Raw genomic sequence first — 20,159 nt, forward strand, 5'->3', positions numbered from 1 at the left:
TTGGTGGGAATGCAAACTAGTACAGCCACTATGGAGAATAGTGTGGAGATTCCTTAAAAAACTGGAAATAAAACTTCCATACGACCCAGAAATCCCACTGCTGGGCATGAACACCAAGGAAACCAGAATTGAAAGAGACACATGCACCCCAATGTTCATCGCACCACTGTTTATAATATGCCGGACATGGAAGCAACCCAGAAGACCATCAGCAGATGAATGGATAAGAAAGCTGTGGTACATATACACAATAGAGTATTACTTAGCCATTAAAAAGAATACATTTGAATCAGTTCTAATGAGGTGGATGAAACAATCCTATTATACAGAGTGAAGTAAACCAGAAGGAAAAACACCAATTCAGTATACTATGCATATATATGGAACTTAGAAAGATGGTAACGACAACCCTGTATGCGAGACAGCAAAAGAGACACAGATGTATAGAACAGTCTTTTGAACTCTATGGGAGAGGGAGGGAGGGGATGATTTTGGAAAATGGCATTAAAACATGTATAATATCATATAGGAAACGAATCTCCAGTCCAGGTTCGATGCAGGATACAGGAAGCTTGGGCCTGGTGCACTGGGATGACTCAGAGGGATGGTATGGGGAGGGAGGTGGGAGAGGGGTTCAGGATATAGAACACGTGTACATCCGTGGCAGATGCATGTTGATGTATGGCAAAACCAATACAGTACTGTAAAGTAAAACTAATAATAATATGGCAAAACCAATACAATATTGTAAAGTTAAAAAAAAAAAGAATAAAAAAATAAAGTGGAGGAGAAATACTAAATAATAATAATAAAAAATAATAATAATAAAAGAAAATGGCATATGAGTGGATCCATGAAGTTCAAACCCCTTTTGTTCTGGTGTCAACTATATTTATGATCTGAAAATAAAACTTTCTTTTCATAAAGTAAAGCATATATAAATTGCCCTATACCTATCAAGTTTTATAAAACTCTGAGCTCATTCATTTTATTGATTTATTTTAGTAAATGAGGTGATATTTTCAAAGTCCTATTAATTATAAATTGATAAGAAAGACATGGATTATTTAATTAATAATATTAGGGACAACAATAACTTAGGTTCTTGCCTCAGGTCACACAACAAATTGCTGCTAAGTCACTTCAGTCGTGTCCGACTCTGTGCGACCCCATAGACGGCAGTCCACCAGGCTCCACCATCCCTGGGATTCTCCAGGCAAGAACACTGGAGTGGGTTGCCATTTCCTTCTCCAATGCAGGAAAGTGAAAAGTAAAAGTGAAGTCGTTCAGTCGTGTCCGACTCTTAGCAAACCCATGGACTGCAGCCTCCCAGGCTCCTCCATCCATGGGATTCTCCAGGCAAGAGTACTGGAGTAGGGTGCCATTGCCTTCTCTGACACAACAAATTAATCCTGTGTAATTTTAAAAGTTGAATTTTAATGACATCTGATGTAGACAAAGGGTATTTATTGTTCTTAGGTCTACACACAGCAAATAATAAAGAAAACAACTTACGATTTATAATATTTAGGTGAAAAACACATTTAGTAGATGTGAAGCAAATAATTTGAACCAGAATCCCTTCAGCTAGGAAGGTCACAGGGAATGGAAGAGACAAATATAAACAAATGATGACAATGCATCATAAATAGTTAGGATATTTAAATAGTTTACCACTTTTTTTTTCTTTTTCTTTTTCTTTTTTTTGATTGTTTTGTTTCAAGCAACTGAACTGGATATGCACAGTCAAGGATAATACTTCCATATTCTTGGCTTGAGGACCCTATAAACAGTATGAAAAGGCAAAAAGATAGGACCCTGAAAGATGAACTCCCCAGATTGGTAGGTGCTCAATATACTACTGGAGAAAGGTGGAGAAATAACTCCAGAAAGAATGAAGAGATGGAGCCAAAGCAAAAACAACACCCAGCTGTAGATGTGACTGATTATGGAATTAAAGTCTAGTGCTATAAGAGCAACATTTCATAGGAAACTGGAATGTTAGGTCCATCAATCAATGTAAATTGGAAGTAGTCAAACAGGAGATGCATCAACATTTTAGGAATCACTGAATTAAAATAGACTAGAATCAGATCAGATCAGTCACTCAATCATGTCCAACTCTTTGCGACCCCATAAATCGCAGCATGCCAGGCCTCCCTGTCCATCACAAACTCCCGGAGTTCACTCAGACTCATGTCCATCGAGTCAGTGATGCCATCCAGCCATTTCATCCTCTGTCATCCCCTTCTCCTCTTGCCCTCAATCCCTCCCAGCATCAGAATCTTTTTCAATAAGTCAACTCTTCGCATGAGGTGGCCAAAGTACTGGAGTTTCAGCTTTAGCATCATTCCTTCCAAAGAAATCCCAGGGCTGATCTCCTTCAGAATGGACTGGGTGGATCTCCTTACAGTCCAAGGGACTCTCAAGAGTCTTCTCCAACACCACAGTTCAAAAGCATCAATTCCATATACACAATGGAGTATTACTCAGCCATTAAAAAGAATACATTTGAATCAGTTCTAATGAGGTGGATGAAACTGGAGCCTATTATACAGAGTGAAGTAAGCCAGAAGGAAAAACACCAATACAGTATACTAACGCATATATATGGAATTTAGAAAAATGGTAACGATAACCCTGTATACGAGACAGCAAAAGAGACACTGACGTATAGAACAGTCTTATGGACTCTGTGGGAGAGGGAGAGGGTGGGAAGATTTGGGAGAATGGCATTGAAACATGTAAAATATCATGTATGAAACGAGATGCCAGTCCAGGTTCAATGCACGATACTGGATGCTTGGGGCTGGTGCACTGGGACGACCCAGAGGGATGGTGTGGGGAGGGAGGAGGGAGGAGGGTTCAGGATGGGGAACACATGTATACCCATGGTGGATTCATTTTGATGTTTGGCAGAACTAATACAATTATGTAAAGTTTGAGAATAGAATAAAATTAATTAAAACAAAACAAAACAAAACAAAACAAAAAACAAAAGCATCAATTCTTCGGCGCTCAGCTTTCTTCACAGTCCGACTCTCACATCCATACATGACCACAGGAAAAACCATAGCCTTGACTAGACGGACCTTTGTTGGCAAAGTAATGTCTCTGCTTTTGAATATGCTATCTAGTTTGGTCATAACTTTCCTTCCAAGAAGTAAGACTGGAATAGGTGAATTTAATTCAGATGACCATTATATCAACTACTGTGGGCAAGAATCCTTTAGATGAAATAGAGTAGCTATCATACTCCACAAGAGTATTTGATGCAATCTTAAAAATTGACAGAATTATCTCTGTTTGTTTCCAAGGAAACCATTCAATATCTCAATCAAAGAAAACTAAGTCTATGCCTTGACAAGTAATGCTGAAGAAGCTGAAGTTGAACAGTTCTATGAAAACTGACAAGACCTTCTATAACTCACACCCAAAAAAGATGTCCTTTTCATTATAGGGGCCTGGAATGCAAAAGTAGGAAGTTAAGATATACCTGGAATAACAGGAAAATTTGGCCTTGGAGTACAAAATGAAGCAGGGCAAAGGCTAACAGAGTACTGCCAAGAGAACACACTGCTCAAAAACACAAGAGAAGACACTACACTTGGGTATCACAGATGGTCAATGGTGAAATCAGATTGATTATCTTTTTTGTAGCTGAAGATGGAGAAACTATATACAGTTAGCAAAAACAAGATTGGGAGTTGACTGTGGCTCAGATCGTGAACTCATTATTGCCAAATTCAGACTTACATTGAAGGAAGTAGGGAAAACCACCAGCCCATTCAGGTATGACCAAATCAAATCCCTTACAATTATACAGTGGAAGTGACAAATAGATTCAAAGAATTATACCTGATAGAGTGCCTAAAGAACTGTGCGTGGAGGTTCAGGACATTGTACAGGAGGCAGTGAACAAGACCATCCACAAGAAAAGGAAATTAAAAAAGCAAAATGATTATTTAGGGAGGCCTTACAAATAGCTGAGAAAAGAAGAAAAGCTAAAGGCAAAGGAGAAAAGGAAAGACATATCACTTTGAATGCACATTTCCAAGAATAGCAAGGAGAGATAAGAAAGACTTCCTCAGTGATCAGTGCAAAGAAATACAGGAAAACAAAAGAATGGGAAAGACTATAGATCTCTTCAAGAAAATTAGAGCTACAAGGGAATGTTTCATGCAAAGATGGGCTCAGTAAAAGACATAAATGGTATGGACAAAACAGAAGCACAAGATATTTAGAAGAAGTGGCAAGAATACATAGAAGAACTATACAGAAAAGCTCTTCAAGACCCAGATAATCACAATGGCATGATCACTCACCTAGAGCCAGACATCCTAAAGTGTGAAGTCAAGGGGCCTTAGAAAGCCTCACTATGAACAGAGCTAGTGGAGGTGATGGAATTCCAGTTGAGTTACTTCAAATCCTAAAAGATGATACTGTGAAAGTACTGCACTCAATATGCCAGCAAATTTGGAGAACTCAGCAGTGGCCACAGGACTGGGAAAAGTCAGTTTTCATTCCAATCACAAGGAAAGGCACTGCCAAAGAATGTTCAAACTACTGCAGAATTGCACTCATCTCACACGCTAGTAAAGTAATGCTTAAAATTCTCCAAGCCAGGCTTCAACTGTTCATGAAATGTGAACTTCCAGATGTTCAAACTGGATTTAGAAAAGGCAGAAGAACTAGAGATCAAATTGCCAACATCCACTGGATCATAGAAAAAACAAGCAAGTTCCAGAAATAAATCTACTTCTTCTTTACTGATTACATTAATGCTTTTGACTGTGTGGTTCACAGCAAACTATGGAAAATTCTTAAAGAGATGGGAATACCAGACCACCTGACCTGCCTCCTGAGAAATCTGTATGCAGGTCAGGAAGCAACAGTTAGAACTGGACGTGGAACAACACACTGGTTCTAAATCAGTAAAGGAGTACTTCAAGGCTGTATATTGTCACCCTGCTTATTAATTTATGTGCAGAGTAAATCATGAGAATTGCCAGGCCAGATGAAACACAAGCCAGAATCAAGACTGTTGGGAGTAATATCAATAACCTCAGATATGCAGATTACACCACTCTTATGGCAGAAAGTGAAGAACTAAAGAGCCTCTTGATGAAAGTGAAAGAAGAGAGTGAAAATGATGGCTTAAAACTCAACATTCACCAAATAAATATCATCTTGTCCAATCACTTCATGCAGATAGGGAAACGATGGAAACAGTGGGAGACTTTTTTTTTTGGGGGGGGGGTCTCCAAAATCACTGCAGATGGTGACTGAAGCCATGAAATTAAAAGCCCCTTTCTCCTTGGAATAAAAGCTATTATCAACTTAGACAGCCTATTAAAAAGCAGAGACTCAGCTTTGCCAACAAAGGTCCATATAGTCAAGGCTATGGTTTTTCCAGTAGTCCTGTATGGATATGAGAATTGGACTATAAGCAAAGCTGAGTCCTGAAGAATAGATGCCTTTGGGATGTGGTGTTGGAGAAGACTTGAGATTCCCTCGGACAGCAAGTGGATCCAACCAGTCTATCCTAAAGTAAATCAGTCCTGAATATTTATTGGAAGGACTCATGCTGAAACTCTAATACTTTGGCCACCTGATGCTAAGACCTCACTCAGTAGAAAAGACCCTGATGCTGGCAAAAATTGAAGGCGGGAGGAGAAGGGACTGATGAGTATAAGATGGTTGGATGGCATTACTGACTTGATAGACTGAGTTTGAGCAAGCTCCAGTAGTTGGTGATGGATTCGGAAGCTTGGCATGCTCCAGTCCATGGGGCTGCAAAGAGTTGGACATGACTGAGTGACTGAACTGAACTGAATCAAGGATTAGTCATTTCATGATGACATCATTCTAGTTAAAAATAAGACCTATTGTTACCTCTGTTTTTATAGGCTATTTTTTTTTCTAATTGAAGTTTTCTAATCACAGTTGCACCATAGAGGGTCAGTGAACCTGGTGCAGTCATGTGTGGGGAATATTAGGAATTAACTTCCCAAGGAATAAAGACTGTACTTTATAAAGTCCTACTTCACCCATTCAGGTACCCTGGGTATTCCAACTTTCCAGAGAAGATTTCTTCTACAACCAGATGGGTTAAGAGTTACCGTCGGTCATTTTCATAACCCTCCTTTTCCAAGCCTCTACACTTTTTGCCATTTAAAGGAAAGTAGATGACACTGTCTAACTTTGCTCCAACTGGATGAAGCTGACTTGTATACACAATAATGAAATACTTTTCTTAGCCCACCCCAAATAAAATATCCTTTTTGACTTCTGCCCAAGACTTGGGTTTCCTTTAGGAGAAAACAATTTATTGATAAAACTGGAAGCCAATTCCTAAGGAAAAGAGCATTTGTATGTATGAATGTTGCCTTTCTCTTAGGGGAAACTTTTGATGATTTTAAAAAAATGTAAAAAAGAGACATTTATGTCTGAAATTAATTCACAGATCAGGGAGGTTTTTTTTTTGTTGTTTTTGTTTTTTTAATTTTTACCCTTTTTCAGAATTGATGAGTCTGTGTGGGTTTTGCATTTTTCCCTTTTATTACAAAGAAGAAATAAGCCTGACTTCAATGTATACTCAAAGAAAAGTAACTCAGTATTAAAATTTCTGCTAATTACCTCTAAGATATCCAAAATGATATTTATTATGGAAGACCAAAGTGAGACTAGAGTTATTATATTACCATCATGGAAATGGGCAAATGATGTTCAGACCAATATTTTATTTTTTCCATTGTTTTGCCAGAATGGTGAGCTGTAGTGCCAGTAGCGCTGTTAAGATGTCTATTCAGGAAGATAAGTTAGTTGAAACACACATTTCAAACCTGGGTTTTGCCTCCAGCAAGAAGAAAATAAATGGATGGGGGAAAACAGTTTTCATGCCACATTTTATGTATGTACTTATGTTTAAGTGTGCGTGTGTTTGTATATACACATATGTATTTGTGTATGTGTGTGTGTGTATATATATATGGTGGTAATTTGGTCACTAAGTTGTGTCTGACTCTTGCAATCCCATAGACTCTAGCCTGCCAGGCTCCTCTGTCCATGGGTTTCTCCAGGCACGAATAATGGAGTGGGTTGGCATTTCCTTCTCCAGGGGATCTTCCCAACACAGGAATCAAACCTGGGTCTCCTGCATTGCAGGCAGATGTTTTACCATATATGTATGTATGTATGGGCTTCTCTAGTGGCTCAGCGGTAAAGAATCTGCCTGCAGTGCAGGAGCCAAAGAAGATACAGGTTCGATTGCTGGGTTGGGAAGATTCCCTGGAGGAGGGCACAGAAAACCACTGAAGTATTATTGCCTGGAGAATCCTGTGGACAGCAGACCCTTGCAGACTACAATCCATAGTGTCACATAGAGTCAGACACAACTGAAGTGACTTAACACATACACACACACACACACACACATATATATATATATATATATATACACATATATTTATACACACACACACATAGGTGCATGCGTTTTATTTATTTATTTTTTTCCTGGAAAACACGTTAGGTACAAGTCATCACATCAAGCTGAGTCAATATAAAGAGGAGGAAAAACTAAAAGGGCACATTTTCTGACCACTCACAGTAACTTCTTAAAAAACAGCAACAACAAAAAATGAAACTTCCCTTTGGGTAAAATATTTAGGGGAAAAGTCAGGGGTTACTCTTTCTATTTTGCATACTTCATTTTAATTTTATATGGTGAGATTTTTTTCCTTTTTTTTTTTTTTAAATTTACTCTTGAAATTAAAGAGAGCTAGTTATCTTCCTTAGCCTCAGAAGTGGAAAGAGGCATAGAATTCTCAAAAACCACATCATGCAAGTTGAACATCATGATAGGAGTACCATTACACATAACTGCTATTTCTCTTGTCAAAGAGATGGCTACCATTCACAAGCAAGTGTGCTTGCTATTGCTACACTAAAAATTTGTCCAATAATTTAGAAAGTATTCCTGATTATGTGTTGAAAATAATTAATGTAAAGCTATTTGTTGCTGCTCACTCACTCAGTCTTGTCTGGCTCTTTGTGACCCCATGGGCTGCAGCATGCCAGCCTTCCCTGTCCTTCACTGTCCCCCAGAGATTGCTCAAACTCATGTCCATTGAGTAAATGATTATAAAGAACTCTACTTTTTAACATATGTGTATTCTAACTCTAACTACAAGTATACTTTTTCACTTTTAGAAAGTAGTATTTGAAAATGAATAAATTACATATGAATCCAAAATTTGCCTAATTGACAAATAAAAATATTTAATTTCTTCCACTTTTCTATCCATTGAATATCCTGTTTAGCTTTGTATTATATTTAGCATAATGTACATTTGTTAAAATAAATGTCTATTAAAACAGTTAAAATGTTATATATTTAAGTTTTACTCCACTGAGAAGTAAATATGGGAGCAGGATATATAAAAATATATTCATTCTCTCTATTATTTAATATAACTAAAATAATCTAAAGCTAAAATATTACATATCTTTATAAACATTATTTTTATTAAACCTCAATTTTTGGCTTCAGAAAATTATAAATAGTTAAACAGGAGAATTTGAGAGGGGATATATTTATTTGTTCTGATATTTTGCTTCAGAACTTCTGGGGAACTTCCCTGGTGGCTCAGATGGTAAAGCATCTGCCTGCAAGGTGGGAGACCTGGGTTCAATCCCTGGGTCAGGAAGATCCCCTGGAGAAGGAAATGGCAACCCACTCCAGTACTCTTGCCTGGAAAATCCGATGGATGGAGGAGCCTGGTAGGCTACAGTCCATGGGGTTGCAAAGGGTCAGACATGACTGAGCGACTTCACTTATTCTATTTCAATGAGTAATAATTTCTGAAGTTTAAACACACGTTTTGGCATCTGATGACAATTCCTTACTCCTGATAATTTATCTGTCTTTAACGTGTCTCTTTTCAGCAGTTCGGAGACTAGAACAAATGATTGAAGAGAATATTACTAGGGTGATGGAATTCATTCTTTAGGGTTTTTCAGTCCAGAGAGAGACTGAAATCCTTCTCTTTCTTCTCATTTTAGTGGTATATTCTCTAACTCTGATGGGAAACATTGGCATGATTTCTTTAATCCGGTTGGATCCTCACCTTCACACACCCATGCATTTTTTTCTCAGTAATCTGGCCTTTGTAGACTTTTGTTACTCTTCATCAATAGCCCCAAAGTTCCTGGAGACCCTCATGACTAAGCACAGGTCAATATCTTTCTATGAATGTGTGCACAGCTAGGCTTTCTCCTGAACTTCTTGATTTTGGAGATGTTCCTTCTTGCACTAATGGCTTATGACTGCTATGTGGTCATCTGCAATCCTCTTCTGTACTTGGTGATCATGTCCCAAAAGGTGTGCATGCAACTGGTAGCAGACCCTTACTTATACAGCTTTTCTGTTGCTTTCTTCCACACAGTTGTTACTTTTTGATTGATCTACTATGGCTCCAATGTTATTAATCACTTCTATTGTGATGATGTCCCTTTGATGGCCCTTGCCTGCTCAGATACCAGCCTCAAAGAGATCTTGATTTTTATTTTTGCTGAATTCAACATGATCAGCTCTTTGACCACGGTCCTTATTTCTTACTTATACATTGTGGCTACCATCCTGAGAATCCAATCTGAAGAGGGGAGGCACAAAGCATTCTCAACCTGTGGTTCTCATCTGATTGCTGTCACTATATTCTACAGGACTCTGATCTTCATGTATCTGCAGCCCAAATCAAACCATTCCCTTGACACAGACAAAATGGCCTCTGTCTTCTACAAAATAGTCATTCCTATGTTGAATCCCATGATATACAGCCTGAGGAATCAAGAAGTAAAAAATGCCTTGAGGAAAGCCTTTGAAAAATGTTATTTCCTGTCTCTAATAAACATTAGAATGTAACTTGTAACACTAACTGTCTCGGAGCTATGCCTCATGCAGATATGTTGTTTTTATTATCTTTGATAGGTTAATTTTATTTTTACCATTTTTATATGAGCAAAATGACTTTGCACATGAGTTCTATTTTTCATATAATATAGCCAGGCCTCAGCAATATGTGAACCGTGAACTTCCTGATGTTCAAGCTGGTTTTGCAAAAGGTAGAGGAAACAGAGACCAAATTGCCAACATCTGCTGGATCATTGAAAAAGCAAGAGAGTTCTATAAAAACATCTATTTCATCTTTATTGACTATGGCAAAGCCTTTGACTGTGTGGATCACAATAAACTGGACAATTCTGAAAGAGATAGGAATACCAGACCACCTGACCTGCCTCTTAAGCAATTTGTGTGCAGGTCAGGAAGCAACAGTTAGAACTGGACATGGAACAACAGACTGGTTCCAAATAGGAAAAAGAGTACATCAAGGCTATATATTGTCACCCTGTTTATTTAACTTATATGCAGAGTACATCATGAGAAATGCTGGACTGGAAGAAGCACAAGCTGGAATCAAGATTGCCAGCAGAAATATCAATATTTCTCAGATATGCAGATGACACCACCCTTATGGCAGAAAGTGAAGAGGAACTAAAAAGCCTCTTGATAAAGGTGAAAGAGGAGAGTGAAAAAGTTGGCTTAAAGCTCAACATTCAGAAAACGATCATGGCCTCCGGTCCCATCACTTCATGGGAAATATATGGGGAAACAGTGGCAACAGTGTCAGACTTTATATTTTTGGGCTCCAAAATCACTGCAGATGGTGACTGCAGCCATGAAATTAAAAGACACTTCTTGGAAGAAAAGCTATGGCCAACCTAGATAGCATATTGAAAGGCAGAGACATTACTTTGCCAACAAACGTCTGTCTAGTCAAGGCTATGGTTTTTCCAGTGGTCATGTATGGATGTGAGAGTTGGACTGTGAAGAAAGCTGAGCGCTGAGGAATTGATGCTTTGGAACTATGGTGTTGGAGAAGACTCTTGAGAGTCCCTTGGACTGCAAGGGATCCACCCAGTCCATTCTGAAGGAGATCAGCCCTGGGATTTCTTTGGCAGGAATGTTGCTAAAGCTGAAACTCCAGTACTTTGGCCACCTCATGTGAAGAGTTGACTCATTGGAAAAGACTCTGATGCTGGGAGGGATTGGGAGCAGGAGGAGAAGGGGATGACAGAGGATGAGATGGCTGGATGGCATCACTGACTCGATGGGCGTGAGTCTGAGTGAACTCTGGGAGTTGGTGATGGGCAGGGAGGCCTGGCATGATGCGATTCATGGGGTTGCAAAGAGTCAAACATGACTGAGCGACTGAACTGCACTGAACTGAACTGATAAGTAAGATAAAATGTTTAAAATATTACAATGCACATTTTTAACAAATTGCTACTATTTGCATATGTGACATTTGATGGCTTTGACCTGGATAGTTCCTATTTAACTGATAATAAGATTTAGCCACTGCTTTCAAAAATCTTTCTATTTTATACATTGTAGAGACAGAAAAAGGGAGATGGTAAAGTAAATTTCTTTTCCATCCCCATGTCATTCCATGCAGTAGCTGTTCCTCAAGTGTACCCCGTCTGCTAAAAATCATTCCTCTCTGCTTCTGACTCCCACTAGATTCACTGTCAGTCACTCTCTGTGATTCCATGGTTCTCATGTTGTTTGAAAAGATGTCCATTTTCAGCTTGCAAATCTGGAAATCAGGCTCAGCATTTGGAAAGTCGTACTCTCTTTTTCTGTATCAAAACAGAAATGCAGACATGCCCCTATATTCCCTCAGCAAAGCTTAAGATCCTTTTATATTTGAAGAAATTACAATGGGTTGACAAGAAGTGGTAGTTTAAAACCAAGTTATAAACGTGGTTGCTGTCAGATGTCAGGAATATAGTTCTATGTTGGGGTGGTTGTAAAGTGATGCAATCTAAGGCCCACTTAAACCATCAGCTGGAATGTATTTATTTATTTATTTTTTAATTCAGATTCAAATGTTTGGTGTCTACCATGTGGGTGATATTGTGAGCTATTCATATAAGGCAAAATCAAAAACATTCCTGAATGTGCTGAATAGTCTGCTATTTTGGGAAATACTGGCAAAAAATTGATTGTATAAGTTATTCAGAAACATTTTAGCTTATTTTATCCAAGTTATCTTAGTAAACATTTCATTGTTAAATTAGATTTCAGATTTATGTGAAGACATCAATATTGTCGTTAAATTATTTATATTAAATTTTATTTTAATATATGCCTCAACTAACCTTAACACCATTATTAAAGCAGAAACAAGGTATTCTAGGTGGATGCAAATTGTACAAATTCTGAACAGAAGCAATGAATTACAATCCTGATTTTCAAGTTCTTAAATCAACTTCTTTTGGGATCAGGGAGCACAGTTGCAGAGAAATTAATCTTGGAAATCATTAGTGTCAATTGCCAAAGATAAAACTCAAGAAAGGAAAACATCTTTGTTGTTGTTATTTTTTTTTAATAATTCCAAAAGTATAATTTAAATAGTTAAAAGCACATCAGCGAGCTTATATAGTAAACTACAGAGTAAGGGCTGAACCTGAGATTGGCAATGTGAGAAGGGTTTAAAAGTTAGTGAATCTTTCAAAAGGAACCTGGTGCCCCTTCTAGGTAGCACACTGGATTCACCGGAGGTTGTTGCAAAACCACACGTTTACCAAGGAAACTTCAGATACATTTGAAGAGGTCCTAGAGCAGAAAAGATAATAGCCTTGGAGACTAAAAAAGACTAAAGTAAAACCAAAGTTCTAACACTGAAACAATACTGTAAAGAAATGTATTAGTTTCATCAGTCTGTGTTAACAAAGTACCACGCATTCATTAACTTACCACAATAAAAATTTATTTTCTCACATTTCTGGAGCCTACAAGTCTGAAGTCAAGGTAGTGGTGGAACCAGGCTCTCTATGAAGCTCTAGGGGAGGTTCCTTCCTTGCTTTTTCCAGCTGCTCATGGTCCCAGACATTCCTTGTCTGGTAAGCATCTTTCCAGTCCCTGCTGTATTCTCATGATCATCTTCCCTCTACATCTGTGTCCAAATTTCTTCATTCTTGTAAGGACATCACTCACACTGGATTAACAGTCCACCTTACTTCAGTATGACTTCATATTAACAATTGCATCTTCAACTACTCTATATCCAAATAATAACCCTATAACCCAATGACCCTGTAACCAAACTCTGAAGTTCTTCAGGTTAGGAACTTAACACAACTCTTGGGAGAACAACTTCACTCATAATAAGTGCGTGTAAGAGTGTGAACGCTCAGTTGTGTTCGACTCTATGTAACCCTATGGACTGTAACCCACCAGGCTCCTCTGTCCACGGAGTCTTCCAGGCAAGAATTCTGAAGTAGGTTGCCATTTCCTTCTCCAGGGGATGTTCCCCCAGGGATTGAAACCATGTCTCTTGCCTTGTAGATAATTATTTGCTGCTGAGCCACTGGGGAAGCCCCACTAATAAGTAAGGACAGTTGAAGATGTGCTGGCTCAAATATCTGGTGAAAACACACCTTATCTACATCTGCAAGCACAGTGCTGAAAAAAAAAAAAAAAAAAGCTGAGATTTCCTAAGCTTAAGAAAGAGACTTGTAAATACCTAAAAAGGCTAGTGAAATGGCCTAGATGATGGCTCAAAAGGGATCCAAAACCAGTTAATGTGACAACTGGAGTCTGAAATGTCATAACAAGCCCAAAGACTCATCAAGTAGTTAGGACAAAGGGATATATAACCTAATATCTAATATAGATCAGAAGCTTGAGTTTTTCTCCTTCTGGTTAAAACAGAAGACAAGACACCCTTCTCTCAACATCAGGATACTTTCTGAAGAGACTTGATTATTCTCAGGTAAAAATCGTCCTAGTGAGTGGTAAGATGCAGAGGTGAAGTGCCAAGGATATGTTTATGAAAAGTATTGTAAGAGCAAATACAGCACTAGATCTAAGTAAACTCCCAAGATGCAGTGACTTAATAAAGTAATTTATTCCTTTCTCAGGTAATTTCTTCCTTTCTAATTGCCTTTGGGAAAGGCAATTAGACCCTCAATATGTGGTTTCCATCTTTGTCTAAAAAGAGATCATTTTAGTGGCAACATTTTCAAGTGGGAAGGAAGAGAAAAAAGTCCGTATCTAATGGCTTTAACATAGAGAAGGTGATCTTTAGGTTTTACGCATTAGTTTCTACTGATGGCTCATTGCCAAGACTTGACAACATTATGTATCCCACTGACAAGGGACAATGGGAATGGTGGTTAACAGCTGGATGACAAATGTTTTGCTTATAAAATAAAATATAAAAAAGTGGACTCTGAGGAATATGTCTGCCATACGAATCACAGAAAATGTGATCCTAAAGGGTCAAGTTATAATGATCTCTGTCAGTATGATTGTTTCTTGAAGAGCCTATAATTTCATACTTGACACCAATTTGTTAGAAGCAAACTTGGGTGATTTGAAAACATTAAAAAAAAAAAAAAAACTTTGTTAATGTAGTTTCCAATACTAATCAAATGGTACTCTTTCTACCTGCTCAGAACCTAAAGTTATGAAAAACAACTCTCTTCCCACCATCTGCTTTTTCTCAGAACCAATCTGAGGGAATGTGACTTATGGGCAATTAGTAAATTAGCCTGAGTAACAATACTTTCTGTGCTTAAATGAATCCATCTTTCCAGTGATATTATCACAAGTAAATGTTACTTCTCAGAGTCTTTCTACACAATTGTGCACCCCTTTTAATTGAATTAGCCCTTAAACAAGAATAAACTCATTCATGAGAAATTACTTATGCTTCTGTGTTGCTTTTATGCTGGCATTATTAGCAAGAGTCAAGGACAAAAAATGTATTCCACTTATATTAAGAATGAAGGTGATTAAGTGGACACCAATCAACATAAATTGAAGAGTAAACTTGTAATCAGACCCCAGTGGATACTAGTTTCAGCTGTGCTGATCACCTTTTAATACATGTCTAGTGCAATGGCATTCGGTTTTACAGAGATTCTTATCTGGTTGATCCATTATAGTTATTAAAAGCTTGATTTAAGTAGCTAAACACAGACCTAAGAATGTAATGTTAGTGACAAGAATTTGGAATCAAACAATAGCTTCATCATAGCAACAAAATGTTTAACAGGACATTCTTCTGATCAAAAGTTAGATTTTAAATGACAAAAATCCATATTGTTTCATCTTTTTAAACTATGAGAAGGACATGATAGGCTTTAGTAAAAAAGTTTCACCTATTCAAATTAATAAAGAGAGAAACAACTAGCTAAAATCCAAACCAAACAGAATTATGGTGAGTCAACAGATTGCTTGAAACACAAATACTGTTAATTATACAGCAATACATACTGAGAATTAACCTTATGATTGATTAATGACACTAGTTGAAGATTCTGAATACATTTTTGTTTTCAAAAGCCCATGCATGTATGAATGTTATTGGAAGCTTTTTTTGGTAAATGAGGATCCACCAACTTTTATATTCATAGAAAAGTGATGTCTTAATTTTTTCTCATGAAATTATATATTACTTATATTATAAGTAATATTACTTTTAACAAGTGAAGAGCAATTGTATATACAAAATATCCTAAGAAATCATATTCAATTCTTACAAAGATACCTCCAAATTAGCATGTGCTTATCAAAATGTATTTATGAGTTATCTGATGACTACACTTAGCACTATTTTACATACACTGGGACTAACAGTAATAGGTCAGGGTTAGTATTTTTGCATATATAGATAAAGGAGGCTTAGTCCTGAGAGTCCATTCATAGGGAAACCCATCACTGTGTTAGACTGGACCTCATCGTATAGTTAAGTGTTGCCTGTACACAGTCTATTTTAAACAGGGAATTTATATGCCTGGACATTTATAACAGGAAGTGGCATACACGGAATTATGTACTGCAGGTTCACTGCCTCAAGTTTGCCTTGATGTTTGCTTTGTTGATCGCCTCTTTCACATCTTTTTTCCTCAAATTGTAGATCATGGGATTCAACATGGGAATCACTGTGGTGTAAAACACAGCCACCATCTTCCCCTGTTCCACAGACTCTTCAGTGGGCCTCCTGAGATACATGAAGATGAGAGTCACATAAAACATGGTAACAGCTGTCAGGTGGGACCCACACGTGGAGAATGCCTTCCTCCTGCCATCGGCAGAGTGCATGCGCAGCACGGCCGCTACAATGAGTGTATAGGAAATAAGAACCACTGAGAGGGAATATGTGAAATTAATCCCAGCAATAACAATCATGGTGTACTCTTTAATGTGGACCCCTCTACAGGCAGTCTTGATAAGAGGAGGGTCAGCACAATAGAAGTGATCGATTCCAAAGTTTGCACAGAAGTACAGGCCATATGTTCACAGTGTACAGATGAGGCTAACAGAGAACCCATAGATGTTCTCTGTTAGCCTAAGAGATGAGATGAGCACAGACAGTCCTGGACATTTTACTGCCATAAAGCAGAGGGTTGCAGATGGCCATATAGTGATCAAAGGCCATCACAGCCAAGATACTTCCACGTGGACAAGGGCTATAAAGAAGTAACACTGCACCAAACACCCCACAGAGGGAATGGTTTTTGTGTCTGATAGTAAGTTTTCCAGCATCTTCGGAGTGACATTGGAAGAGAACTACACATCCACAAAAGACAAATGAGTCAAGAAAAAGTACATGGGACTCTGAAGCTGGAGGCTGATGCTGATCAAAATAATCATACCAATGTTCCCTATCAGAGTGATCATGTAAACTACTAGAAACACCACAAAAAAAAGAGAACTTGAAGCTCCTGATGACTGGTCAACCCTAGAAGAACAAATTCTGTCACATCTGTGAAATTTGGCATTGCCTTCACTTAGACCCAATCTGAATTGCCTATGGACAAATTAAAAGAAACGAATGGATTTATTTTATTCTTGAAAATTTTGAGTCATGTTTATCAGTATTCTAGTTCAAATAATATAAAAATCAATGTAGACTTTGCACAAAGTTTAATATGAGTATATTATCACATTTATTTCCTTTAATAGGTCTTAGAGGTAATTATTACAATATTTATTAGTTTCTTAACTCTAAAACAGACAATTACATTCATATACTACTAGTATTAGACACTTATTTTTTTTTCTAAATTATTACAATGATACTAACATCATAGTGTGCTAATAGAAGTAAAGCTAGACTGAGAGTCATCAGAGAATGACCAAATCCATTTCAACATATTGTCTTACAGGAAATGACTTGAGAATATAAATGTAAATATTCATTAAGATCAGACAACCACTTTGTGCTGAACAGGGAATTGATAAGAGTGAATCATTGAAATTCCATTGAATACTATTTTTGTATATGATGGTTGCCTCTCATGGTCAATATTAATACAAATGCACATGCAATTTTAACTTACTCATTTCCCTATGACTTGGAAGATATCCTTTTTGAAAAATGTATTTGTTTACTTATTTTTGGCTGTGCTTGGGCTCCTCTTGGTTGGGGTGTGTGGGCTTCTCACTGCAGTGGCTTCTCTCGTTGTGGAGCACTGACTCTAGGTGAGCAGGCTTAAATAGTTGTGGCTCACAGGTTCTAGAGTGCAGGCTCAATAATTGTGACACTTGGACTTAGTTGCTCCATGGCATGTGGAATCCTCCTCCAACCAGGGGTCGAACTTATGTCCCCTACATTGGTAGGCATATTCTTATCCACTGAGCCACCAAGGAAGTCCAGAAGATATCTTCTTATCTATTCAATTTTACGGGATGATTATTTTAAACCTTGGTCTTACAATCTAGTCATTGACATACTTTTCTACACTATGCCAGCATATGATACAAAAAGCTTTCAACTTATGAAAATCCTAGTCATGTTTTATTTTATTTAGCTATATATTTCACTTGCTTGATTACTGCTGCTTGCAGGATGAGGTAAGAAGTATTTAACAACACAGACTGTATCAGTTTAACAGTTATCTCAGAGAAGTAAACCTCAAGTCGTTCAATCACCATATCAAAATTATATCAATAGATACATTTGATACACATATAAAATAAAATTCAGGTGCCATGCTTTTAAAACTATTGTCTTATTTCAGATTCTACTGCTTTTCAGCAACAATCCATTATATGTCTAATTATTTATTTTCAAATTCAATGCCATTACAATTTAAATGTTCACAAGGAATGTTTTCTCTGTTTAATACACTTCCTCAGATAAGTCTTCTGAGAAGTAAACTGCTCTGAGTACTTAGGGATGCATCTGTAGGATTAACATTATCTCCGGAATTTAAGATCCCCATAATAATATTGCTTGAAGAGAATATTGTGATATAAGATGGGCTGTAGTTATAATTGCTTATAATAATTCATTTACAAACATCAAACCAATGTTATGTAAAATATATTTGCTATATTTATTATTTATTACATTATATCTAGAAGTAGTGTAAGTTTTGTAATATGAAGTTGAACAAGCTACATGAGATTCTGGTTTGTATCATAATTGATTCTTTTTGAAAAGGAGTGAATGAAAAATATAGAAATGAGACAATATAGGGAATGGAACTACTGTGAGAAAAAAACAGAGCATGCTGATAAACACAGAAATAAGAAGAGGCAGGATGCACACAGTGGTCAAAGATCTCTTCAAAGATGTGACTTTTCAGTTATGGGCAAGTAGCCAGTTATGTAAAAGTATTGAGGAAAAAGAAAATGAAAATACAAATAGTTAGAAGAGGAACTATTTTAAAAAGTGTATAAACTCTATGATTGTTTCCTAGCTCCCTCCAACTAGTAGCAACTCACAATTCAGAAGTTGATTAATCTCTGTAAACTACTTTCCTACCCTGAACTTATTCATATGGGAGTTAAATAAGCCATAGAGAAAATGATTTGGACACATAACATAGTCACTGATATTTCAGTTTGGTCTGGGTTCACCTGTACCCAATATATCATGATCATAGATCTTCTGGCTTCTAAGTGTGGATAAACTAAACCAGATCAGAGTTGCTGATTTTGACTGGGAGATAGAGCTAAGACCAAGAATTTTCATATATAAAAACTCTTATCTCTGCTTGGTGAATCCATAATTACCTAATTAACAGAGTTTGATTTGGATTATTGGTACAACTAATTATAAGAGGATGAGATGATTAGATAGCATCACCAACTCAGACATGAGTCTGAGCAAACTCTGGGAGATAGTGAAGGACAGAGGAGCCTGGCATGCAGTAGTCCATGGAGTCTCAAATAACAAAATATGACTTAGTGACTGAACAACAAAATTAACTAAATATAAAATATATAAAAAATTATCAAGGCACCTAAGAAACATAAAATAATACTACTTCTCCAATTTCCCTTCCTGTGTGATATGTGGGTTTTCTTCCACTTTTCATAATCATTAGCTCTGTGATAGTAGAGTTTGTCTCATTCATTTTAGAACACTTCAAACTGACTACATTAGTTGTTATATATTGTAGACATTCAAGGATAGTCACACATGATTTTTAAGCATCCTGATATCCAGATCAGCTTCATAGAATGCATTACTGTGTCCATAACTAATAAAATCTCTATTAAAACAATTGTTCTGTTATAGTGGCAAAAGTATCAGTTTTAAGGTAAGATAATAGCTAACTTTTCTTGAATACTTACACAATCTTTTATAAGCAAAGGTCCCATAACAGAGGATCTAATTAGCATATCTTTCTAAACAATGAGAAAACTGAAACACTGACAGACAAGAAGCTTTCCTTGGATCAGACATCTACAAATTGGCCAGACTGAAATGCAAACCAATTAATTGAACTCTAGGAATACACTCTTAATAACTTATATCACTGCTGCCTCTATGATAACTTTTTCTAATATTCTATTTCTATAAATTTAAAATGCAGTTTGATTTGGTAATTCATGCTTGATGAACCAGAAGAGCTTGGCATGGCTATAGAGCCTGAAAACCAGAATTTTTGGACCACCATTATCTATGCCTCTCAAGGTTAGGTGATCCCATATTCCTAGGGCCAGATGACTGAAGTAACTTCTCATAGAGAGCCACTTTGTTAAATAACTGCACATCATCTTTTAAAGCAATTAAGCATATATAATATATAATTTACAAATTAAAAAAAATCACTTTCATTAACTTTTC

At 37.1% G+C, this 20,159-nt stretch overlaps 2 pseudogenes; one reads left to right on the forward strand and one right to left on the reverse strand.

Annotated features, from left to right (window-relative positions):
• Positions 1-8,969: 8,969 nt before the first annotated feature.
• LOC133233018 (olfactory receptor 8U3-like) lies at positions 8,970-9,925 on the forward strand (annotated as a pseudogene).
• A 5,994-nt stretch (positions 9,926-15,919) lies between these two features.
• On the reverse strand, positions 15,920-16,857 carry LOC133231533 (olfactory receptor 5M9-like; annotated as a pseudogene).
• Positions 16,858-20,159: the final 3,302 nt, after the last annotated feature.

Source organism: Bos javanicus, chromosome 19 (genome assembly GCF_032452875.1).
Source record: "Bos javanicus breed banteng chromosome 19, ARS-OSU_banteng_1.0, whole genome shotgun sequence".
In the NCBI taxonomy this organism is placed as follows: domain Eukaryota; kingdom Metazoa; phylum Chordata; class Mammalia; order Artiodactyla; family Bovidae; genus Bos; species Bos javanicus.